Source organism: Simochromis diagramma, unplaced genomic scaffold (assembly GCF_900408965.1).
Source record: "Simochromis diagramma unplaced genomic scaffold, fSimDia1.1 OVJJ01000123.1, whole genome shotgun sequence".
NCBI lineage: Eukaryota > Metazoa > Chordata > Actinopteri > Cichliformes > Cichlidae > Simochromis > Simochromis diagramma.
In genome coordinates, this window is record NW_024386778.1 from 5099852 (window position 1) to 5127327 (window position 27476).

The following is a 27476-nucleotide window of genomic DNA, read 5'->3' on the forward strand; positions in this document are numbered from 1 at the left end:
GAGTGGTGTCGTCTGCAAATTTGATGATGATGTTGCAGGGGTGCGTAGGGGTGCAGTCACTGGTGTACATGGTGTATGTAGCACCCTCAAGGATTGACATACGCACGATGTAGTTATAAAACAGGGTTTATTCTGGTCTTGGCAACCCGTGAGAACTGCTCACGGACAAAACAATAAAACAAAAACATCACATCAAAATGCGCTCTTGTACGTAGTGTCAATCAATCAAAAATCCTTAATTACAGAAAATAAACATTTAAAATACACAAACCTCGTGAGCTGACATCCAGGAGGTGCTAAATAGTCCTTTATGGCCTTATTGCCATATCTTCCATCTTCTTTGTCAATTATTTCCACTCTTTAAACGATATTTTCTCCATGTGTGGAGCTAACTGTGAGCTGCAGCATGCAGACACCATGTGCGCTAGCAAAAGAAAAGTGGCTGGGTGGAGACCCAAACAGCAAAGCTGTACCCTACACAGTTAACCACCAGAGGGCGCAAAGGAACAAAATCCAGACATAGAGCTTAACAAATATCGAATGCAACAAACATCAAATGCAACAAACAGCAAATGCAAAAGACCGTTACAGTGTATAATAGTGGACTCAGCACACATCCCTGTGGTGAGCCAGTGCTGAGTGACAGGGTGGATGATCGCTGGTTGCCAACCTTGACTGATTGTGAACGGTCTGTGAGGAAGTTTTTGATCCATGCACATGTGGAGGGGGGGGGGGAGTTCAAGTTTACCAGCTTGTCTATAAGAATGTCTGGGATGATAGTATTGAAGGCCGAGCTGAAATCAACGAAGAGCATCCTTACTGATTTGGTGATCCTTACTGACTTGGGGACTGGGACTATTGTTGATGATTTTAGGCAGTGAGGGGCAGAGGCATGTGTCAGGGAGAGGTTGAATAGTCTGGTGAACACAGGAGCCAACTGGTCGGCACAGGCTTTGAGCACTCTACCAGGTATTCCGTCGGGGCCAGCAGCTTTCCTCTGATTTACTGCTCTGAACACATTGCGGACCTGATGTTGTTGGAGGCTAAATGTGTGGGGGCTGTGCTCAGAGGATGCTGTGGGCAGGGTGGTGTGCATGGTGGGGGTGACTGCAGTTTTCTCGAAGCGGGCAAAAAAGTGGTTAAGTTCCTCCGCTAACGAGATGTCCATATTATCTATATTTGTCCCATTGGCTTTGTAATATATGATGTGTTTCAGGCGCTCCCATACCTTCCTGGAGTTGTTATCAGAGAGGTGATCTGATAGCTTGTTTGAATAGTCCAGTTTTGCTGCTCTGATGCCTTTATTATTGCCGCACATCCTCCTCAGACACAGTGTGCGCACTGACGTCATCCGCGGTGCGCACACTGTCCGGTCTCATGGTGTTCGCTGTGTCAAATCTAGAACAGAATACGTTTAGATCCTCACACAGAGAGGCCGTGGTCTGCGGTGTGCTGGTTTTCCCTCTAAAGTCTTTGATTGTGTTTAGTCCCTGCCACATACTCCAAGGGTTGTCAAACTGTTGTTCCACCCTGTCCCTGTACTCACGTTTGGCTGCTTTGATCATCTTCCGGAGTTGGTAATGTGCGTGTTTTTAGTCCGATGTGTTCGTGGAGGCAAAAGCGGTGCTCCGTGCCGCCAGTGCCGTGCGAACATCTCTGTTAATCCACGGTTTTTGATTTGGGAAGGATTTAACTGTTCTGGATGGGACGACACACGTTTTCTGATAAATCCATAGACTGAGTCTGTGTACTCATCGATGTCATTAGCAGCCAGGTGAAACATTTCCCAGTCCGCGTGATCAAAACAGTCCTGCAGCGCGGACTCCGATTGGTCCGACCAACGGCGCACCGCCCTCAGAGTTGGAGCTTCCTGTTTCAGCTTTTTCCTGTAGGCCGGAAGGAGCAGGATGGAGCTGTGATCTGATTGGCCGAATGGGGCATCCCGGAAGGAGGTGTAGCAGTGGTCAAGTAGCCGGTCTCCACGAGTGTTGAAATGGATGTGTTGGTTGAGTTTTGGTGAAACTTTCTTCAGGTTTCCCTTGTTAAAGTCCCCGGCCGTGATAAACGACGCCTCTGGGTGTGCGGTTTCCTCACTGCTGATCGCGCTGTACAGTTCCCTGAGTGCTCGGTCAGTGTCAGCTTGTGGGGGAATGTAAACAGCCGTAATAATCACTGCTGTAAATTCCCTCGGTAGCCAGATGGCCGGCACTTAATCATCAGGTACTCCAGGTCCGGTAAGCAGAAGGATTTGACCGGGTGCACGTTCACATAATCACACCAGCTGTTGTTGATCATGAAACACACACCACCGCCTCTGCTTTTCCCAGTAAGCTCCTGTGACCTGTCTGCGCGGTGCACAGAGAACCCCAGTAGTTGTATTGCGGAGTCCGGTACCTTGTCCGATAGCCAGGTTTCTGTGAGGCAGATCACGCAGCAGTCCCTGCATCTCTCGCTGGAATGAGATCCGTGCCCGAAGCTCGCACAGCTTGTTCTCCAGAGACTGCACATTAGCCAGTAATAAACTGGGTAGTGGTGGTCTGTTAGTGCGCCGTCTCAGTCGAACCAGAACGCCAGATCTTCTCCCTCTGCATCGGCGTTTGCGGCCTCCAGGGGCCCAGAACAAAGGCGTTTCAGGGGAGATGAATGGGGGGTCAGCAAATGGAGGGTCCGTGTTGCAAGACTTGAACTTGAAAGTGATGAGAAAGTCCATCTCTTATGTCCAGTAAGGTTAGTCGGTTGTACACAAAGAGACATGTGCTACTTGTGAAAAAATAAAGGAAAAGTAAAATTAAACACAAAAACCAGCTGTTGCTTGGGGGAGCTCGCAATGATGCTGCCATACTCGGCACCATCTTGCGTCTATTTCGCACGATGGCGAAATAGACCCAGATTGTCATGGTTCTGGGTCGGTGACCCAGTGTTTTTGATTTTTGTACTCTTATTTTTGATATTATGAATTATGACAGTTTGTGTGTTGGTTTCCCAGTGTTTATTCTGTGCTCCCTCTGTTTTCCGTCGTCCCTGCCTGTGTATCCCCTCTAGTGTAGTCAAGTCTCTGTGTTAAGCCCGCGTCTCTGAGTCTGTGTCTTTGCGTGTGTGTTTCCTGCTTTATTTTGAAGTTCCGTGTCTGATCTTAGTGTGTTCAGTTTACGCTTCCTTGTCTCGTCAGTTCTGATTTCCCCCAGCTGTGCTCTCCTTCTGTGTCTCATTCCCCTCGTTACTTCCCAGTGTATTTAAACCCTGTGTTTCTCTGAGTCAGTGTCGCGTCGTCCCTCAAGCTGTGTGTTTCCTCGTGTGCCTCTCCGGCAAGTGTAAGTTTATATTTCCCAGTTTAGTTTTGTATGCTTTCCCCGACCAGCAAATAAAGCTGTGGTTTTGAGTTCATCCCTCGAGTCTGTGAGTCCTGCATTTTGAGTCCTCATCTCCTGCCTGCAACACAGCGTTTCATGACACAGATAGCTTCATGTACTCATTCAAATCTTTGTTAGCCTCAGAGTGATTCTTTTCTAACCTAATCAAATTATCACTGACATTTTTAGGGTTTTTTTCAGATTTAATAGAACAAGAGACAAAGCATTAAAACATGTTAAAAACACACCAGCCTTAATAAATGCAGAGCAGTTTTGTTCCCAGAAGCAGGGTTCATACGTCATCACTTAACAACCGGATTGTGTCACTTCTGTGTGGTATTGAGACATGCTACATGCCTATTTACTATGACCTTATTATCCTTACACAAATAACATTGTGTTTTTATGCTGGCACTAAATGGTGAAATAAACAATTTCTGTTGGAGTTTTCCTCAGGCATTATAGTTGGGAGTAAACTTTTTTTTGTTTTGTTTCATTCTTTTTACTGTGTCATTGCCACCATTGTCACACTATTGGCCACACTGAAGCCGACAGTGACAAAAGTGCTTAAGAAGCTAATGGAAAGACCTCAAAAGAAAAATATTTAAGCCAATTTAATGAAAAGCAGTGCAAATGTATTTGGCTCTCAGATGTTGATAATTTCATGGCTGAGTGAGTCTATTGTTGACAGTCTTTCTCAGTCAATCCAGAGTTGTACACCGTGGTATTATGCAGCTATTATGACTTTCATCCAAAGCAATTTCATGAAAAGTTTTTTAAAATTTTAATGCCACTGAGGTAAGACATCTAAAACCATGAGTGAAACTGTGCAATTATATCAACGAGTTGTGAGTGCCTGTGTGAAGTAAAAAGTACAATAACTAAGATCCCAAAAACAAAATGATCACATGGCCTGTTCTCTTTCTGGAGTCAAAATGTTGAATAGCAACATTTCAGTTTCCCTTGTACATCTCACTAGGAACCCTGTCAGACACAAAAGCAAAAACCCAGACATGCTGCAGTGCATACACATCATCTTGTTCTTATCATCCTACTTAATTTCTCATTTCCTTGTCATGCCTTAGGTATCTAAAAGCACCCCTAGTGGGAAAAATTCAACTTTTAAATTATTTATCTTCCAGCTGCCTTGGTATCATGTGTACCTATTGAATAACAGTTATTAAACAGGTGTAGTGTAGTGCCAAAATCCAGACTTAAAAAGGGGTATAAGTCTTCAATGGAATTGAGAACTTTTGAGTCAAGTTATCAAATCAAGTAATCAAAATGAACAAAAGCTCATTTGAGAAAGTTGCTGTTGGGTCTGCACTTCCACAGGCCCCGTTGGTTTAGAGACTTATTCCCATTAACAAAGCAAGACGAACAGCTCAACCGGTTTATCACATGCTAGCAAGGGAAGGATCTCAGAGCAGCCCTTCTGCCCTCAGTAACAGACCACTTCGAAGAACCAGCTTCCCCTGCAGCCTTTTATTTCTGTTAAACTCAGTTTCACAAACACCCATTGAACCCCCCCCCCCCACGGTTATAAAAGATAAGACACTGGGTGTGTGTGTGTGTGCATGCATGTGCACGTGAGTTTGTGTGTGTTTGTGTTTGGGGGTGCATTTGTGTGACTTCCTGCTCACCAAAAGGGTCATAAAGGCAGGAAGTTTACTAAACAAGAAAACAGAACCTTCACATAGGACGTGCCTATAATAAAACACTACAGCCTCCCCCACCATTAAACAGGCTGGGGAGGGCAATAGAAACAGGAGAATGTCTTTGATCATATAGTTTGAACCAAGACTTACAAATTTAAGTACAATAATGGCAACATTTAACACTTTGACTCTAACAGTTGCGAGTAAAAAAGAGACAGATGAAAGTAAAGAAGCACTAAGCCTTAGTGGCACAGCAGAGAACATGAAGTCCACTTTAGCTTGGTGGGACTACATGATGCACCTTGAATAGCAAGCATGATAAGTTACAGAAGAGACAAAACACGAGTGGTAAAAATTCAAAGTGCTGATCAGCATCTTATTTTATTCAAGTGATCATTTGCTGTAATATCCAAAGAATATACTAAACATCTCAAACTCTTGTTTACGTGCACTTATTAATCACTATTACTGCCTTAAGTAATTGAAAGCAGCCCTGATAATGTATACTCAGGCTTGTGTTAAGAGATATTAAAGACCACTTCATTCTTGTCACACTTTAGTAACATTATTAGTGCTATGAATTTTACTTTCAAGGATATTTTCTAGGGTGAATTAAACTTCCCTGAACATGGTGGGCAAATCAAAAGTATGAGTGGGTGAAGTGTACAGGATTCACAAGACACCTGAAAACTACGTAGATCAACTGATGTATTACAAGGTTGTAATTTAATTCACATGGCTCAATGGAAATGAACCGAGATATGCAGCAATTAGTCGTGATGAGAAAGCCAAGGTGATGGTACCATTGAACTGGCTAAGCTTTGAAATCTGCTTCTTGATGCTGTCTACCACTGAAGCCTGACAAAGACATTTCAATATTTTTCATTAATTAAATGTGTTTTATAGTTTTCATTTAGTTAATTCTGCAGTGATGATATACATATTGACTTTCACATTCATTTATACTCTGTTCTTTTATGTAGTTTTATGTAGTTGTATGTAGTTTTTTTTTTCATTTTATCACATAGCACTACAGAAAGAATATGTTGCAAGTTCATTCCATTTTCTGTTGCATAAAAAAAAAAAAATCTTTTTTTTTCCCTTTTCCTTTCTTTTTACTGTAGCAACCTGAATCCACTCAAGCTGTGATTTTAAAAGGTTTCTGTTCGGGGCCAGTGTGTTCTGTATGAAGATAATGGGTGTTTTGACACACCTCTGGAGTTGGTTTCCATTAGCAGATGAGCAGACCTCCTGGGAGAGCTGACAATTGGGAGTGCCAGGTTGTTTGACAGGGTTATCAGTAGGCAGCCTGCAGCGGTTCCTTCACACTCATGCATTAGGTTATCACAAATGAAAAGCAGAAGAAGGTATGAGAAAGAAAACTCAAGATTGCGGAGACAGAGTTAGGAAAACTGCAACACAGCTTTATAGTAATAACCAAATGAAGCTGTACTACATTTCTGTGTTTGTATAAATATATGTGACTCATAAACCTATTAACTTTCTGCAGGATACAAACACCGGTTTAAAGAAAGACTGGCAAATTGTGTCTTAATGTATTATACATGTTACTAAATGTAACTCCGTAGGATTATTGTCATTCTTCAAGGTCTTTAACCCAGTCTTTTTGAGTTGTTAGTTCATGTTTCGTTTTTGATTTTAGAACTATGATCTTTCTTTATAGTTTATGTTCTGGCTTTATAGTTTTCACTTGGTGATCATTTGTTCATTTGTTTTTTTGAGTTTTGTGTTTTCATGACTTGCTTTTATTTGTAGTTGGGGTGTTTTTCTGTTAGTTCCCTTTTGTGATTTCTTTTTACTTCCTCAGCCATGTCCCTTGGGGTTTACGTTTTCTTATTCACTAGTGAAGGCTATCAGCCTGCCATTTGTAACTGGAGGTGTAGATTTTACAACGTTCACATTTGGTGGCACAGAAAGTATTAATAATTACAAGTTAATGCAACATTGCTATCCACATTCAGAATGCCTTAAAGGTCCCATATTGTTAAAAAGCATTTTAGGACAGAAAGTATGACCTGTGAAAATCTGAAATTAGAATTAGAATGGAAATTTTATTTATCGAGTATTAGCACATTTCATTATACGTAAATTCAATGTGCATAACACAAAAGATAAAAACATGTAAACTTAAATAGGTTTACAATGTCAAGAAATCACAGGCTGCAAGAAGCTCCACAAGATCACCTTAGCAGCACTAGGACAAGACTTTCGGGGGACTTTTGGAGACAACTTGAAGCACATTTAGTTAGGTTAACTGTGTTACACTGGATAAAACAAGAAAAATCTTGACTGCTTGATATGATGGATGACAGGTGAAGCACATCCCGGTCCTCAGCTCCTCTAAAATCCACAGCTTGAATTCCCAAATGACCCAGTCTCTCACTGGTTGTGGGACCATGTGGGATTAGGCTTGACCGCCAGCCTCTACTGACTACGTCACTACATACACTACATACACTACATACATAGTCCAAAAGGAGTACTTTTCTAATACAGTTTCTCAAATTATTCACAACACTGCTCCTTTCAAAGTGATGAACGCGGCCCACCAAAAGCATCTTGAAGAAACAGCGACAACTGATTCTATGACTGAGTTTCATGATCAACAGTGTCAAAGGCAACAGTGAGATCAGGCAGGACTAAGACTGAAACGCTCTATTAATCAGTGTTGATCATTAATGATTTCAGTAAGAGCTAAACAATTTTTCTTTCAAATATTTTGCTGAAAAAAAAACCCATTAGAAAATGGTCTATAATTATCAATTACTAAGGGACGATTCATGGTCACCTGAACCAACCCTATGCTTTATCAAAAAGAAAGGTTTAAGCCTAATCTTAAAATTAGAGAGGGTGTCTATATCTTGAATCCAAACTAGAAGCTGGTTCCACAGAAGAGGGGCCTGAAAACTCAAGGCTCTGCCTCCCGTTCTACTTTTAAATACTCTAGGAACAACAAGTAAGCCTGCAGTGCGAGAGCGAGGTGCTCTAATGGGATGATATGGTACCACATAGTCATTGAGAAAAGACAGTGCCTAAATTACTCATAAACTTGTATGTGAGGAGCAGGATTTTAAATTTGATTCTGGATTCAACAGGGAGCCAATGAAGGGAAGCAATATAGGAGAAATATGCTTTTTCTTTCTAGTCCCCGTCAGTACTCTTGCTGCAGCATTTTGAAGGCTTTTTTAAGGGAGTTCTTAGGACATCCTGATAATAATGAATAGTAGTCCAGCATAGAAGTAAAAAACTCATGAACTCATTTTTCAGTGTTTCACCCCTGAGACAGGGTGTTTCTAGTTTTGGAGATATTGTGCAAATAGAAGAAAGCAGTCCTACATATTTGTTTAATATGTTCACTGAAGGACATATCCTGTGACCTGTTCAATTTATTCCTATTCAATGCTTTATTTCATATGAAATAAGTTCAAGGACTGTTTTGACATAGACTTCTATATGGCCAGAAGTCCATTAGAAACCACAGATTTTTTTTTCTTTTTTCTTTTTTTAACTAATGCAGGTTTAAGACATTTGCTTCACTTTTTAGCAGCAGCACAAATGTGTTTGCAACCAGCACTGAACACTGTGGCAATCAGGGCTTGAGATTATCCCCCAAGAGGACATTAAAGTGAAGGACAGGACAAGGTAAGGTGTACTGACAGCAAGAATTTTCCCAACTTTGCAGTGTTTCTTAAAAAGACTGACTGACTCACTCAGTTTACCACTGAATGAAGTTACAGCAAAACTGAATATACATATATCCATTACTTTATCTTGATTTGGGAGAAATATGTTTAGAGCTATTTGATCATTGCCATTATTATTTTCTGCATGTCTGCTCTGTGCAAAGTCATCTTTTATCTTCACAATCAGCTTCAGAATCAGAATGCTTAATTAATCCCAGAGGAAATGATGCTCCAAGACAGTGAAAACTAACTAAACTAAATTAAATAATACCATATATTACAAAGTTACAAAATATAACAAAAGAGCTCCAATAAATACAAATAGTTCTCATTATAAATATCCCAGTATATTGCACAAAATTAATGTTTGACACTGAGGTGCCCTTCTTATCATATTAACTGCAGTTTTCTCTAAAGAGCATGTAATATTAAGGGTTGTGCAATTATTGCACAAGTTGATTATAATGGAATCCGTTTTGACAGGGTCCACCTTTGGAGTAAAGAGTATGACCTGACAGTATTAACATCTTCCACAATACAGATGCACACACACAAACACAGTGGCAAAGGGAATAGTCCATATTATAAAAGAAACCATCTCATTTGTGACCAGAGCTGTATTATAGTGCTTATGTACGCAAAATATACATGTTGGCCAAAAGCAGATTCTCTTTGTTGGATTCACTTAGGAAGTTGAAAGCAAGTACTGCATAAAGGCCTTAAAAGAAGGTGACTAATGCTGTTTTCATGCACCTTCAATTTTATGATACCTGTGTAAGTTGTGGGACTATTTTGAGTTTTTGTTAGCTTTGTATTTTTGACAATCTTTCATTAATCTTTCTGTTTCATTATTCTGTACTGGTTTCAGTTCCCCATTTATAACAGTTTTTTACACCTATAGTTCAATGTGGTATGAATCAGTTGATGAAAATATAAACTTGTTGATTTCTCCCACGATTTTGTTTGTTTTCACACGGAGACCAATCCAAGTGAACTCCAAGTGAACCAAAATGCGGTATTACAAACCACAACAGAATGTTCAGTCTGCTTTCTTTCCATCAAAGAAAATACAGGAAGATGGTGCTTCGTCCTGGGCTATTGTGGAACAAAGAGAATTTACAGTCATTTCACATTTGCACATCTATATTATCTTCCCACATGGCTATGTTTTTTTTTTTTAACTCAAACTTGTAATGTAACTGGTAGGTGGTTCAGATTCACACCATTAAACAAACTACTCTAGAGTTCCTTTGGAATCATACAGAGACTAAACACAGGAGTTTTTTGTGTTGTGGTTTCATACTGTCTTGTTGGTTTCAGCCTGGTTCACTAATCCCTGGTGTTTCCTGCTTCCTTTGTGTTTCTGTGTCTGGCTCAGTCTCATCCCTGTGTTTGTTTACCTTTCTGCACTGTTCCTTTCTGTCAAGTCCATGGATCCCGGGCTCAGTGTTAGTTTTTTCCTTTTTTATTTTCATAGTCCCCTGTAATATGTGCGTTATGTTCACTTTTGCTTCCCCTGTCTCTTTAGTTTGTGCTTAGTGTCGTACTCGTTCCCACCTGTGGCCTATCCCCTCATTATCCTCTGTGTGTATGTATTTCAGTCTTCCCATGTAGAGTGAGTTTTCAGTGTACACAGTGTATTCACAATGAACAAATATGTTACTTGATGCTGTGGAGAACAGAGCAACCAGTTAACAACAAGCAAACAGCTCCTGTCACCCACACTTTTGGTTTCAAGATGTCTACTTGCCAAATGAATATGACTTACCAGTAAATAAAACTGGAACTATGTAAACTATGTAAATAAAACTGAACTTGCAAGTGATATGATTATTATTATTATTCAATTGTACTGGAATATTGGACATAACTTGGCCTCAGTCTAAGCTGTAATGGCAGCGGAGTTATGGTGTGGGATTTTTTTTCAGGAGTTGGGCCCATTATTTCCTTTTTTATTATTCTGTAATGGTTTCAGTTCCCTGTAATGCTTTACGATGCCATAAATATTTTGGACAATTTCATGCGTTCAACTTTGTGGGAACAGTTTGGGGGTGGCCCCCTCCTGCTCTGACGTGATAATCATATCATATTACATATACAGACAGCAATACTGATGGTTTATGTAGCCCTGTCTGCAATTATTCGGGCTTGCAGTATAAAGAAAAAGTCTACTGTTATAAAAAATGGTTAAAATATAAATAGTTGATAAAAGGTTTAAAAAAAATCATATGCTTTGGTACAAATGTAATTCCATTTACAGTTAAGAGTCCAATAAATAAAAGGGTTTCATGATTTAGAGTTCATTTTCTATGCAGAATCAATATGTTGGGGTGTAACCTAAGTTTATTTACCCATCTAATGGTAATGTTTGTGTGAATCTGTGGGAGCGGACACAGAAGCTAAGTCCGAAGAGAGAGATGTCGTAAGGCAAACGTGGTGTGGATTTTGCATCTAAGTGTATCATTGAGGTCGACTACCCGTGGTCCTGATATTACTTGTTTGTGATCTGCAAGAGGTAAATGAGATTGTGTGCCTTGACATTTGTACTGTAACTATTCGTTATAGTGATAAAATAGCGTGATATGTGATGCTAACTAGCGGCTTGCTAATTAGCGCAGCTTACTGTAATGATAGTTGCTATTGTTGAAGCTACCCACAGGGGGCGCTCTGGAATCAATAAGATATACAGAGTAGAAGAAGAAGTTATCGTGGTAGAAATAATAATAAACAGCTAGCTGAAGCTAGCACCAGGAGCAATTCTTGATGTTTTATTCATAGAAGAATAAGAACATTACATGGTACCAGGAGACGGGTTAAGAATAAGAAGCAACGCAACAAGATGGATGCAATAAAACCGCCAAGTCCGTTGAAACTGACTGGAAACGTGGATGCAAGTTGGAGGACTTTCAAACAGCAGTTCAAACTGTATATTTCAGCTGTCGGAGTGGATCGACGGGCAGATGAAAGGAAAATAGCCATGCTGCTCACCATCGCCGGCACAGAAGCAATAGAGGTCTTCAACACTTTTGTGTTTGCTCAGCCCAAGGACAAAGATAACTTTGATGAAGTCATGAAGAAATTTGACGAGCACTGTCTGTCAAAGAAAAATGAAACATACGAGAGATACGTCTTTCGCTCACGCTTACAGCATCAGGGTGAGTCATTTGATACTTTTCTCACAGACCTCAAGATCAAAGCTCAGTCCTGCAATTTTGGTGATCTCAGAGACTCTATGATACGAGATCAAATAGTGTTTGGAACTAATGAGAAGAAGCTCCGAGAGAAACTGTTGAGAGAAACAGAACTAACGCTGGAAAGTGCTATAAAAATAAGTCAAGCCAGTGAGCTAGCACGACAACATGTACTGACATTTAGAGAGCCTGTTCAAGGAGCAGCGCAACAAGAAAATGAGGCAGTGAACGCAGTGTCGATTAAAAGAAAGCCATGGAGTAAATTCAAAAACAACGACAACAAAAACAGAACGTGTGACAAAGAAATGTTCACTTGCAAGAGATGTGGAGAGAAACACAGACCAAAACAATGTCCCGCATATGGAAAAAAATGTGCAAAATGTAAAGGACAAAACCATTATGCAAAAATGTGTCTCTCCAAAAACAAGGGACAAAAAGTACACACTGTGCAGGAAGACACAGATGACAGTGATGATCTAAGTGAAACATTTTTCATTAAGATGGTGTCACATGAAGAAGATGTCAATGCACAGTCTTCAAGACATAACACTGGCCAAAGTGTTAGTTCAGTCACAGATGATAAATGGACTGCTCCACTGTTAGTCAATGGGACATTGGTAACATTTAAAATTGACACAGGGGCCAAAGCTAACTTGATCAACGAGAAGGATTTCAAGGCACTGACTGAGAAGCCTAGAAGATTTACAGAGAAAGTCACGCCGCTGAGGGCCTACAATAACCAGCCAATACAAACAAAAGGAGGATGCAGACTTAAAGTGACAGCAAAAGGCAAACAGCATAACATTTTGTTCACCATTGTGCCTAATGGACACGAGTCACTTTTAGAAGATAAAACATCTGAGGACCTAGGACTAGTAAAGAGGATCTATCAGAGTAATACTGACACCATGAAAGAAGCCAAACAAGGCAAAACACTGGAACACCAAGGGCATGAAAGAAGTTCAGACATTATCAGTAAATTTCCTTCAGTCTTCAAAGGACATGGAACATTGCCTTACACCTACAAAATCCAGCTCAAGGATGATGCCGTGCCTGTGGTGCATGCCCCAAGGAGAGTGCCTGCTCCATTATAGAGATGGCACGATACCACTTTTTTATGTCCGATACCGATTCCGATATCATAAATTTGGATATCTGCCGATACCGATATGAATCCGATATAGTGTTTTTTAATCAACAAAACTGTTTTTTTAAATATCTTGCTGCATTTTGTATAAGTTCATACTCAAGTTTAAAACAACAACTACACTAAAGCTATTCTGTTATACCTGTATGCAAAAAAAATATATTTCATAGTTCAGCAATACTGATCAATCTGATAAACTTAAACCTACACCATCCTCCCTATTCTGGTATTTTAAAGAGTACTTAGCATAAATATTAAGCAACCTAACTAATAGGGTTCCAACTCTCAGCAACAACAAAAATAAATAAATAAAAAATAGGGAACCACGCTCCACCTCATGATGCTTAATCGATGTAATCAACCTTAATTTGATGCAGTGTGGAAAAAAAATGCACAGAAATCAATTATTTTTCAAGAAATATTAAATAGATTCAACATCTTTCTTCAACAAAATTGCAGACTGCACAGATGGTACCTTCCCAAAGGAAAAAGTACTATAGCTTACTAGGATATATATATTAGACTTAATAGTCACTATATACAGTAATGGACTTCTATTCATTTTACATCAAATTAAAACTTTGGGTGTAAGATTCGGATAATTATTTATTAAAAGCTCGACATTTTAAATGAGAATAAGAAAGAAAAGTATGTCTTTGTGCCCCCTTTTCCCTGTTAATGCCCTATCCGCCCCTGCACAGTTACCAGCCGTCAGCTACGTAGAAAAAGATCCTCGAGTAGAAAGTAATATTAAATACATTCTAACAACAGCTTATCAAGCTTAAACGTGCTGCTGTTGTTCAGCCGCTGGTTTCCTCTTTCTGGTGCAAAGTGAGCCAAAAACAAACCAGAGAGACGGACTCCCGACAGAAAAGCCGATCAGCTGATCGTTAAGCAGTTTCATGATTGAAGTAGCAGCCGGAGAGCGAGAGGCAGTCGCTTGTTAAGCTTAACGCAGGAATGCTTTACAAACATTCAGAGATGGACTTACACACTTGCTTTACTTCTCTCGGGATAACTTTGTCGGAGATGAAATGCCGGGTTGCTAGCGAAGCTCCAAATGCTATCCAGACCACCACAGGTCCCGCATGCCACAGCCGCTCTATCACATGATGCATACTGCTCCGACGTGCTAACGTTCTGAGGTGAGTTACGGCGTGTTGCAAGTTTTGTGAGGTGCTTTCGTGATATTTAATGGATCGGATTACATTTTTTATTTTTCTCCGATATCCGATCCAGTAATTTAGGTCAGTATCGGACCGATACCGATACGTAATATTGGATCGGTCCATCTCTACTCCATTACGGACAAGTTTGAAAAAAGAGCTTGAAAGAATGACTCAAATGGGTGTCATTGAACGAGTGGAAGAGCCCACAGACTGGGTGAACTCTATCACTTGTGTCAAGAAAAAGAATACAGGTGCCTTAAGAGTCTGCCTTGATCCCAAAGATCTAAATGAAAATATTAAAAGAGAGCATTATCAGATCCCTAAGAGAGAGGAAATAATGAGTGAAATGGCAGGAGCTAAGTTTTTTAGCAAACTGGATGCATCACATGGATTTTGGCAGCTGAGACTAGACCCAGAAAGCAGCAGGTACACTACCTTTAACACGCCATTTGGGCGTTACTGTTTCCTGAGGCTCCCATTTGGAATTAAATCAGCACCAGAGATCTTCCACAGGGCAATGGAGTCCCTGATCGAAGGGCTGGAAGGCACCAGAGTCTACATAGATGACCTCGTAGTCTGGGGAAATACAAGGCAACAACATGATGAAAGGCTGGAGAAACTTTTGTGGAGAGTTAACAAGAATGGACTTAAACTGAATAGAGACAAGTGCCTCTTTGGTGTTTCAGAGATGACCTTCCTGGGAGATAAGGTTACAAGTGAAGGGGTGGAACCTGATCAGTCAAAGGTACAAGCCATATTGGATATGCCAGCACCCACTGACAAAAAAGGTGTCTTGCGAGCAATGGGGATGATCAACTTTCTGGGTAAGTTCATTCCTAATCTTACCTCCAAGACAGCATGCCTAAGGGAGCTGCTACAGCACAACACAGTGTTCGAGTGGACGGCCCGGCATGAGAAAGAGTGAAAAAAATTGAAGGAAACTGTAACTACAGAGCCGGTCTTGACATTCTTTGATCCATCAAAGCCAACAAAAATTTCAACAGATGCCTCAAAAGATGGCTTGGGAGCAGTTCTGCTCCAAAGGAACAAAGACAAGTGGCAACCTGTAGCATATGCGTCCAGATCTATGACAGACACTGAACAACGCTATGCTCAAATTGAAAAAGAGACTTTGGGCTTAGTGTTTGGGTGTGGAAAATTTCACAGCTATGTATATGGATTACCAACCTTTACAGCAGAGACTGATCACAAACCTCTCATCTCGATCAGAAAAAAGAACCTCAACGACATGTCACCCAGAATTCAGCGCATGATGATGGTGTTGCAGCGCTATGATTTTGAGCTGATCTACACGCCTGGGAAATATATCGTACTTGCGGATGCTTTATCCCGAGCGCCAGCACCAAGTGGTGACAGGTTAGTCAGCGCTACAGCCGAGGAGGCTGAAACACATGTAAACATGGTAACTGCCTCACTCCCAGCATCAGATGTCATGTTGCAGCAAATTGTACAGGAGACGACAAAAGATCCAGTGCTGCAGAAAGTATCCCACCTTATACAGAATGGGTGGTCAAAAGGAGTCTGTCCAGGGTTCTACTCTGTGCGAGCTGATTTATGCATGGCTAATGGGCTGGTGCTGAGACAAAACCAGATTGTCATACCGCAATCCATGCAGAAAGACATGCTTCAGCGTATCCATGAAGGACATCTTGGAGTGGAGAAATGTAAAAGGAGAGCGAGAGAAGCAGTTTACTGGCCAGGCATCAACAGGGATATTGAGGAGATGATACAGAAATGTGAAACATGTCTCAAACATCACTACAAACAAACAAAAGAGCCAATGCTGGCAGCAGATCTACCCACTGCACCATGGCAAAAGGTAGGCACGGATTTATTCCATCTGGATGGCAAGGACTATGTTTTGGTGATTGACTACTATTCTAATTATCCAGAAGTGGCACAGCTTTCCAGTACATCAGCACAGTCAGTCATCACACACATGAAGGGCTTTTTTGCCAGACATGGAATTCCACAGTGTGTCATCAGTGACAATGGTCCACAATATGACTGTAGAGAATTTAGTGACTTTGCAAAACAATATGGATTTCAACATATCACCTCTAGTCCCTTGTATCCCCAAGCGAATGGACAGGCAGAAAAAGGAGTCCAAATAGTAAAGAGATTGTTCAAAAAAGCAAGAGACAGTAAGACCGACCCTTACCTGGCTCTGCTAAGCTACAGAGCTTCATCCCTGGAGTGTGGGGCATCACCTGCTGAGCTACTCATGCATCGCAAGCTCCGCACCACACTTCCACACATTTCCAAGGAAAATGACAATGCACATGACAACAAGCTGACCGACAAAAGGATGAAACTCAAGCACAGACAGAAAATGAACTATGACAAAACTGCAAGGCGTCTGGAACCTCTTCAGGAAAGAGATGTTGTGAGGATTGCAGGTCCAGATTTCTGGGACAAAAAAGCAACAGTTCTCAGCGAAGTAGGGCCCAGATCGTTTGCTGTTCAGACAGAGAATGGACAAGTGTTAAGAAGAAACCGGAGAAGTCTGTTAAAGACACAGGATGTTGAACATCAGGACACAGAGACTGGAACTGAACAACGAGGTGCTAACCCTGTTGAGCACCACAGTGAGCCTCCTTCACCTTCCCCAATGTCTGAGATACTGAGAAGGTCTACCAGACCTAAGAAACCTACAGAGAGGCTCATAGAACAAGTGTGAACTGTTGTGGTAAAGAATTGTTAAAAAATAATAATAATAAATCACAAGTAAATAACGGATAATAATTCATTTAGAATAGTAATTGTTCACACTTAATTGAGACCTGCTGAGTTATGTGTTATTGACTGTTCAAGTTGTCAAAGGTGAAGAGTTCTAATGTGCATGAGGGCTGTATGGAATTCATTTGGTTCATGCTGGAAGATGTGAGGTATACATTTGGATTTATTTTGTTTGACTTGTGCTACAACTTTTGGTTATAAAAAAAAAAAAAGAAAAAGAACACTACTGAATGTAGTTTGTTGCACAATTTATAACATGTTGAATGTTAGACAAGAATGTTCAGATATTACAGAGTAACAGTACTCTTTGGAATTGTGCTTATTATAATACCAACCTGTTTGGAAAGGGGATGTAATGATAGTTGCTATTGTTGAAGCTACCCACAGGGGGCGCTCTGGAATCAATAAGATATACAGAGTAGAAGAAGAAGTTATCGTGGTAGAAATAATAATAAACAGCTAGCTGAAGCTAGCACCAGGAGCAATTCTTGATGTTTTATTCATAGAAGAATAAGAACATTACACTTACCGCGTTATGTGCTGTGATGTCATGCTGTATGTTTAGCTCTGTGATTTTCAGTCAAAGCATGCTAATGCTAAATCGTTATGTGATAGCATTTGGTATTGTAGCTCAAGTGTTTTAATATGTTTAGAAGCCGAGGGACGCTCTGAAAGGAGAGGGAGAGAGAGGTTTCTACCCGGATGGACCCTGCTGTTTTCTCACCCCTGGCTGTTTCCTCGCCCCTGACTGTCTTCACTACTGGTGAACTAACTGCCCGTTTCTGATTTCCCCACTAACAAACTCATTGGACTCGTGAGTACTAACTGGAACTAAAGTGCACGTATTTTGTTTATGGCTCAGTTTGAGTGAAGCGGCCATCAGTTTTAGGCCTCACCGCACCCGAACTTCGAATCAGGCCTGCAACAAGCACCGTGCTACAGGTGTAGTGTGGACAGGTTAAAGTGTGTGTGTGTGTGTGTGTGGGCCCACTGTTACAAATTTGGTTTAAATTGAGTAAGTGTGTAGTTTTAATCAAAGTTATTATCAAAGGTTGAAATTCATCCATTTTAAAGGTGTGAGCTGTTGTAACTGAAATAACAGTTGGCACCTAAGAAAGAGGTATTTTGTGTTGATAATCTTTTATTTAAAATCCATGTAGTCACTTTTACAGTATTTTTGTTTGCCTATTTGAATTCAATTCATTTTATAAAAGTAACTGTTTATTTTATTAATTTCTTTGCTGTCTAAATAAATACCCGGTGAGGGATAGATTTGTGTAAAATACAGTTGTGGTGGTCCTTATTAGTTAAATTAGAGGGTATCAGTTATCATTATTAGTAGCACTACGAACCCAGGCCCAGTCTCATTGTACTATATACTCTAGCTTTACCATAGCTACGTGGGACCTGGGTTACATTTAGTTCTCACCAAAAATGGCTGAGCACTGAGTCAGAAAATTTTGGGCCGAATGCAGGTCCCAAGGGGCAAGTGGTAGAGTTAGTCACAGCACAAGGTTTGTTGGGGGTTTTTTTTGTTTTTGTTTTTCAAGCTAGAGGTCAATTAGGTATGCTAAAGAGTCTGGGCACCAGTTCTCCCTGCAGCTTATCTGTATTCTGCACTTAAATCCATGGCCAATCTCAGAGTCATCCCGCGTCCCTGCTCTGAGCATAATATGGAATGAGTGGGAGAGTTGAGGAGGGTGAAAAGGAGGGAAAATGTTCTTTTATCCTGTGTGCCTTAATAGCAGAAAAGAAACATTCTCTTTCCATCTTAGCTCTTCTTTCTTCTTTATGAAGAGTGCATTTAGGTGTATACTGTAGGTGTATACATATACTGTAGGTGTATTGGAAGAAAATGGTTGGCAGCTGGAACTGGATGAACAAATGTCAACTAAGTGTTACACTGTCACGCTATGATATAAGATCCCACATTGCAAGAACTACTAAATTTATATACAAACAAAAGGACAGTAGTCCAAAATTATATTATTATTATATAGTATATTATTATATATTACTATATTACTATTTTACTATTATTGTTCTGAGGCATTTTGATAGGATGCTGCCTTTAGCCAATGAAGAAGTATATTTAGTCAGAATCTGTCACTTCATTCATTTGATCATTACCAGCAATGTTTTCCAGAGATTTCCCCAAATCGTAGGTGTTAGGGTACTCAAGTGACTTGATGCAAACACCCTGTTATTTAATCTGTTATGTTACTCAAAGCCAGTTCATTACCCTTTACTGTCAGTCTCAATTTTTTTGATGGGGCTGAGGTGTCGAAAAATCAAAGCTAACCTACAACATGTTCCAAAACATAGATAGGGCTAAGCTACAGAACATCAGTTTTAGGTCCTAGAGGTTGAATTAGGAACATGTACTATACATGTAATGTACGTGTACATGAAATCGTGATGATTGATCGGAACATCTCTGTATAACATCTCATGTATACGGAGACTTTTTTATACACATGCACATTGGGGGGCGGGGGGGGGGGGGGGGGGGTGGTATCTATTTGTTATTGACAGTTCTTAGTTTGGTTTTTAACATTATTCTAGTGCTTTAGTTAGTGCAGGCTGACTTCTACTTTGTTTCTATGATCATTTCCACATTCTGAGTTTTCAGATTCTGTTTTGTGTTCATTCATTTTCTGCTATGAGTTGTGTGTGTGTGTGGGGGGGTCTCCTGGGTTGTCAGGCTGCTTGTTTTCTGTTTGCTTGTTTTTCCCACAACTGAGACACTTTTGTGTCTCAACGTAGACTCTTTTCTGTTTCAGTTGTGGGTCTTTCTTGCCAGCCCTTAAGAGCACAATCTGACCAATACAGACCCATAAGATTCTGCTTTATCCACTGAGGAGTTAGAAACAGTATTGTCGGTGTGTCTGGTGATTTTCTCCCACATGTATCCGTCCACAAATTTTTGTGTCAAGATTGTGTCTTAATGACTTTCAGGCAACAGGTATAATTTGGAGGACAAAATTTTCGTTTCCACCATGTAGTCTACCTCAGCCCTATTCCTAGTCCCCGGCATCTAAGCCTTGTCTCTCTTGTGTTCTTTGTCAGATCGTCTCTTTCTCTTTGTGAGTTGCCTGTTTTTTTCTATAGCCTTTTATTGTGGATTTTTCTGAGCTTTTTAAACATCCTTAATAAAAGGGTCATCTTTTGTTTCCCTGTACCTGTGAATCTACTTGCTTTTATGTTGCTTTTTTTATTCGACTGTGTACAGTGTCCTTGAGTGTTCTGAAAGGCGCTTTCAAATAAAATGTATTATTATCATTATTATTATTATTATTATTATTTATTTATTTTATTTTTTTAAATTATTAATCTAAGAATGCAGAAGAATGATGATGTACACTAGCCACACAAATTAAACATCAAAACTGGATAATGAGAAGAAGAAATGTACTGAAATGAATATATCTGAGAAAGCTGAGAAAAACTAAAAAAAATAAGACTCAATTTTATTTTAATTCATGTCTTATATGAATAGTAATAACTTTCACACACTTTTGCTTTTAACACTCTTTTGTGCCCAATAAATAAATAAATAATTTAATTAAAACACAGCCCCAGAAAGGACTTTGACTAGCATGTCAATATGTGCTGTCAAGAGTTCCTGGCTAAACATCAATATGTGATGAGATAGCAGTGATCATATGGGTCAGTCTCTCTCACCCCAGCCGGTCACGGCAGATGGCCATCCCTCCCTCAGCTTGGTTCTGCCAGAGGATTCTTCCTGTTAAAAGGGAGTTTTACCTTCCCACTGTCGCCAAGGTGCTTGCTCATAGGGTCATATGGTTGCTGGGTTTTTCTCTGTATGTATTATTCTAAGGTCTACCTTACAATATAAAGCATGATGAGTCGACGGTTGTTTTTTTGAAGTAACTCCTCTATTTTCTGGTTTCTGCTAAACTACTTTTCTGCTAAAGGTAGTTGTGCAACTGTGACCTACAGTTGTGTCTACAGTTTGCTGCTGGAGATGAGTCAAAATACACTGAAATAGAGCAGCTTGGTGCTTTATTTTAGCCTTACAAAATTTTGAATAGAAATGTAATGCTCCATGTATCATCTGATATATTATGTGATATCTGATATATCAAATGTAGATTTCTGAGCAGTCCTTATCTTTGAAAATATTTTTTTGTTTGACATCTCTAAGCGCGTCATATTTACTTATTTCTTATGTTGCCTGGAAAATACAATAACTGTAAATTGGCTAGCAAGATACAATGCCAAACTACCCAGAAAAGGCTGAATTTGATATTTTTTTTAAGTTGTACGAAAATTTGCACTTGAAATTACCTCCCACTCAAATGTTACTCCATTTATCCTCACTCCTGACAGGCACTCAACAGTATTGTATATTAATCTACCTATCGGATTTAATTGCTCATTTTCTGAAGGCACCAAAATGCCTTTCAAGCCTATTTTAACCTCTGTATATAACCGTGCATCTAAAATGTTAAAGAAATCATAAAGATGGGAGGATAGCCTTGATTTAAGGATTATTTTGGAAATGCTGAGATTTATGCAGATGTACATGCATTTAGCTATAAAGGTATTTATTCTGATCTACCTTTTGTTAGGATGCCTGGGTCGTCGACCCAGGGTTTTTGAGTTTATTATATTATTTGTACTTTCTAGTTTTTGGTTTCTTTGAGTTCTGTCTTATGGCTTATGTCTCTGTCTTCTCTAGCTGCTCTGTCTCCCCTGTCAGCTGTATCCCCTTGTCTAGTTCGCGTCTATGTGTATCTTAAGTTCCTATATCCCCGTGTTCAGTCAGTGTTTGTGTCTGCCCTGTTCCCACGTCTCTGTTCCCTTTGTAGTGCCTGCATGTGAGTCTGTGTCTTTGTTCAGTCTGTGTTATGTGTTTCCTGTTTTACTTTGAAGGTCTCTGTCTTATCTCAGTGTGTTTCATTTTACGCTTCTTTGGTCTCGTCAGTTCTGATTTGCCCCAGCTGTGTTTTCCTCCTGTTACTCATTCCCTGATTGCTCCCTCTGTGTATTTAAGCCCTGTGTTTCTCTGTGTCCGTGTCGCGATCTACCGTTTATTTTGCTGTGTGTTTTGTCAATCTGCCGGTGTTAGTTTATTTTTTGACCTTTTTTCCCCCAGTTATGTTATGTTTGAGTTCAGCATTAAAGCTGTTTTGGTTTAAGTTCTGTCTCCGGAGTCTGCACCTTGGGTCCTATTCCTGTCTGCACACAGCCACACCTAACAGAAGATCGCGACCATACTATGGACCCAGCAGACTTTGAACTCCAGGAGCGACGCCGAGCAGCCTTTGCCCAGCTGGAGGAGGAACTCCGCTGGAAGCCATAGCTCACCCCTGACGTTGGGCGCATTTTCCATGGCACTCGGCTGGCTCTCGGCGGTCCCCGGAGCTGCCAGAAGTCTCCACCTGTTGCTCCGCTAGCACGCAAGATGCGGCCGTTTCAGTTGGGAGTCCTCCGCGTGGCTTCAGGCACTCACGCTCCGGCCTCAGCGTCACCATTCTGTGCACCGGAGGCTCAGTTGCTCACGCCGCCAGCTACCTCTGCCCGAAGGAAACGGCGCTCACGTCGCCGTCATATGGACACGTTTGAGCAACCTCCGGTGGTGAGTCAAAAGGACTACACTTTCCAAACTCCACATGAGCCAGTTTTCAGTGAGCCTGCTCCTTTGCCTTCCGGTGCTCCTTCGCCCAGGGCAACTGTGGTCCAGCCATCTCCTGCACCTGTATCAGTTCCTCAGGTGAGGGGGACTAGGGCCCAGTTTGTCCCTGCTCCAGTTTCCAGGCCAGCTGAGGCTCCGCTAGTCTCAGCGCCCGTGTCTATTCCGCGGGTGGGAGCGGCTACTGCCCAGCAGACCACTGCACCGGTTTCTGTCCTCGCTGGAGGCTCGGGTGAGCCCGTCCAGCAGTTTTCCGTAGGCTCTGAAGACATAGCTCAGCTTAGTGCTCATCCACCACCTCACCCGCCATTACTACTATCTTTACAACAGTCGATACATATTAGACTTCTCTCCATAGCTCAGACATTAGCTCACCTATCTGCTCAGTCACCTGCTCAGTTTCCGCCTCAGTTGTTTGCTCAGTCACCTGTCTCTGCTGGAGGGTCCGAGGGGCCCGTTCAGCCACCTGTCTCCGCTGGAGGGTCCGAGGGGCCCGTTCAGCCACCTGTCTCCGCTGGAGGGTCCGAGGGGCCCGTTCAGCCTCTTGCCTCGTCAGCTGGGGGTCCGGGAGGACCCAGCCAGCACGTCCCAGTGTCTGCTGATGGTTCTGGCGAGGCCGTTCAGACACCACCGGCTCCACCGCCTGGTCCGGCCTCCGCCTCTGTTCCTGCTTCGCCTGGTCCGGCCTCCGCCTCTGCAGCTCCGCCTGGTCCAGTCTCCGAGTGTTCAGCTTCGTCTGCTCCTGAGGTCTCCATGCTGTCTGTTCCTGCTCGTCCTGTCCGGCCTGCTCGTGATGCACGTCCTGTCCGGCCAATGACTGGACGTCGTTGCCGTCATGGACGGCCCCCTGAACTATGCCGCTGCCTCCCGCCCGGCCGGCCTCCTGACCTGCTCGGTCGCAGTCGGTGCCGCCCGCCCGGCCGGCCTCCTGAGCTGTTTTCTGGGCTCTTGGACCATCAGCCTCCGGGCCGGCCCCCTGAACTTTTTTGAGACTATTGCCTGGGCCTCTGCGCCTTTCGTGAGCTCTTTTGTTTGTTTGCTTTTGGACTATGCCTGGGCCTTGGTGCTGTTGTTTTGGACTTTGTTCCTGTGTTTTGTTCTGTTGCTTTCCAGGCTCCGTTGTTTGTTCTTTTTTTTTGTTTGTTTGTTTTTGTTTCTGGCTCCTTGTTTGGTTTGTTTCGAGCCCTCCATCCTGTTTCCCCCGCCGCCCACCCTGGTTGGGTTGTGTTTGTTTTTTTTTGTTTTTGATGTTTTGGTTTGGGCTGTCTGGAAGCCAGCCCTTAAGGGGGGGGGTACTGTTAGGATGCCTGGGTCGTCGACCCAGGGTTTTTGAGTTTATTATATTATTTGTACTTTCTAGTTTTTGGTTTCTTTGAGTTCTGTCTTATGGCTTATGTCTCTGTCTTCTCTAGCTGCTCTGTCTCCCCTGTCAGCTGTATCCCCTTGTCTAGTTCGCGTCTATGTGTATCTTAAGTTCCTATATCCCCGTGTTCAGTCAGTGTTTGTGTCTGCCCTGTTCCCACGTCTCTGTTCCCTTTGTAGTGCCTGCATGTGAGTCTGTGTCTTTGTTCAGTCTGTGTTATGTGTTTCCTGTTTTACTTTGAAGGTCTCTGTCTTATCTCAGTGTGTTTCATTTTACGCTTCTTTGGTCTCGTCAGTTCTGATTTGCCCCAGCTGTGTTTTCCTCCTGTTACTCATTCCCTGATTGCTCCCTCTGTGTATTTAAGCCCTGTGTTTCTCTGTGTCCGTGTCGCGATCTACCGTTTATTTTGCTGTGTGTTTTGTCAATCCGCCGGTGTTAGTTTTTTTTTTTGACCTTTTTCCCCCCAGTTATGTTATGTTTGAGTTCAGCATTAAAGCTGTTTTGGTTTAAGTTCTGTCTCCGGAGTCTGCACCTTGGGTCCTATTCCTGTCTGCACACAGCCACACCTAACACCTTTCACCTATCAGTATTCTACTCTATGTAATACAACTACTCTCAGCATTTGTATCCAACATGTATCATCATAGTGAGTCTCCAAAAGAAAATTGTTGGTGGAAGGAAGTGGGTTTTTTTCACACCTGCCAGTAAGATATAGGGTATTCCCATATTGGTACCTCAAAGGAATTCTTTTTTTTTTTATCATTTTCACTCAGACTGGGAGTCAATCAGCACTTGCTTTATGCTTGCTTTGTATATTAGGATTTATCAGTATGTGCATGTAGGCATTTTGCACTGACCAGAGTACTTTTAGCAAATAGTCACAAAATAAACAATAATAAGAAAAGTAACTTTAAATAAATGGCAATGGTTTAAAAGGGTGGTAGATCAAAAACTGTATGCAGAGACATAAAATGGTTTTAAGTGTTGCATATGAATAAAGTTGTAGATGGACAGGGGCGTGTTTAGCCCATTTTGGGGGGTGCTGAAGCCCCCCCAAAATGAATCAAAGCACCCACAAAGATTTCTTACTTTTTTTGACAATATTTGCTGTTTGTGTGACACACTACTAAAAATATAAAAACCATACAGTACTTTGTTGAGACGTAATATTCTAACGGAAAGTATAGATATCCGTCAGTCAAGAATAATGTCGGATCACTGGACCATCTAGTTGTCTGTATGTCTGCTGCAGTACATGCACTACATTTGCACACTATCAGAAAATGCCAAACAGTGCCTTGGTGGAGTGAGGAGCTGTAAAGAGAAGCAGAGTGCTCTGTTTATATTCTAAAAATGTTTTAAGATAGCTTGTTTCAAAGATTCTGTACAGCAGCTTATCAGTGTTTCTCAAACATTTTACAGTGTGTACCACCTGAGAAAATGTCAAGCTCTCCCAAGTACCACTATGAAAGCATGAAACTCATAAATCTTGCAACACAAAATTAGTATTAGTAAATTAGTACAATTAGTATATGCAGTAAAGATTTTTTCATACATTGTATACATTGTACCATAGGCAAATTCCCCTCCATTTTTACAATTTTTTTATTAATATTTTGTACATTTCTACATTTCAAGGACTCTTCTGTTTTTGGAGTATATTTTTATGTATCTGTATTTTATTATACATACACATTATCTGTATTTTATTATACATACACATTAAAAGTGAATCTCTTTCCAAAAAATGCACTCAGTTTACTTTTTACTCACTATGAGCATCATTCATTATTCTCCCCCAGCAATTAAGGTTAGGAAATGTATTTTATTTTTATTCCAATCCATTCGTCTTTTGCAGCATTTAAATAACCTTTATCAGATTTGATGGTTTTGTTACAGACTTTTCAAAAATGTTTTGCTTTTCTTTCACAAATGTGGGGATTAAATTGTGTTAAAATGTACAAAACAGTGATGTCATGTTTTGTGACGAGGACCCAGCACAGAAAGACTTGATGAATTTAAGAGTCTTATGATTTAATAAAGAAATTTGCAGACTTGCACAGAGATGGTAAAATTAAGATGACTGATAACGGAGACAAACACAACAGACAATGAGGACAGGGAGGAACAGGGGTTTACATGTACCAAGGAGACAGTCAGAAAGAACTCGGGACAACTGGAGACGTTTAGGAATGCAGGGACTGACAGAGACAGGGAAGAAGTCTCATCGTGATGAGTAAAGCTTATCTTGCCTGGCTGGGCAGCTCTCTGTGTGCTCAGCACCCCCAAAGCTCTGATCCTAGAATCACCCCTGATTTCAAAGCATCCATCTGGTGATATTCAGTCCTACATTAATAATAAATGTGACACTGTGATCACACATGCAGTAAAAATGATGTGCCATGCAATATTTTAAATAAGCAAAAACTGTGCTGCATGTTGAATCTTGCAGATTTTGATTTGTCTAACTTAATTTTGGTTGTCAGATTGAACTTTTTAAGACTTTCTTTGACAATTTCTCAACTAAAGTTTGTGACACATACATGACTTGAAAGTTTTGCATTTCACTTTTATGTTGACAGAAGTTATTTCTAACCTCATACCAAAATGTAAAAGAGAAACAAGTTCATGATTTTTTGGGGAACTTCAGAGACATCCAGAAGAAATTTCAAATATGATATTTCTCTATCATTTTTTTTTAGTTCTTACTCTCCCTGGTTGCAGTTTGGAAACCCTGCAATGTAATAAATAAATACATTAAAAAAAATTCAACATGTATTACAACTCCTGTACCTTTTGGTACCTCTTGAGCCTAATTAAGACCCCAAACCCAAAATAGAGCAGGGCAAAACATAGTACAAAGAAAAAAGATGAGATGCTGAATTCAAAGAGTGACTCACTTCGGCAGCTTCAGGCATTTTTTTTTCTCTTTTGCAATTGGTGTAACAGCTGTGTTCTTCTGGAATGCTCAAGGGATCTTTCAGCTGACTGCAAAGTCTCAGTCTCAGGAGAAATAGATAGAAGGCTGTTAGAAGCGGTTGGCAGCACGAGTGACAGATCTGTAGCTTTGCTCTCAAAAACCAGTGATTAGAGGCACTTGTAGATACAATAATTGTACTTCTGCCACAAGGGCTCTGTGGGTCTCTGTCAATTGTAATTATAAATCAATGCAATTCAGAAAATAATACTATGATATAATTGCAAACTAAAATTTCTGTAATGGTATCGCATAAACTCTGCTATAAATTGTCATCAAAGTGCACACTTCAGCAGCAGTGATTAGATGAGAAAAAAAAAAGTAATCACTGCTAGTGGCTAATACCATTACTTGTTCTTCTCATTTACCTGTGTGATGGGAAGACAAAATATCAAGGACTACTGTTCACTTTTATTTTTTTCCAAAGTATTTGAAAAACCTTGGAAAATCAGTTTCCAGTAACAAACATTTCACCCCAACTATTTCACTCCAAAGTTT

The 27476-nt window shown here is 40.9% G+C and overlaps 1 protein-coding gene and 1 long non-coding RNA gene across 2 annotated transcripts in view; one reads left to right on the top strand and one right to left on the bottom strand.

The window, feature by feature from the left end:
• The window catches only part of ntm (neurotrimin), a 471010-nt gene that overhangs the window by 390656 nt on the left and 52878 nt on the right, over positions 1-27476 (bottom strand). The window lies entirely within an intron of this gene.
• Positions 11095-19945, top strand: LOC120722547. Its single transcript, XR_005693514.1, has 2 exons — positions 11095-11227; positions 17633-19945. It is a non-coding gene; the product is annotated as an uncharacterized LOC120722547 (long non-coding RNA).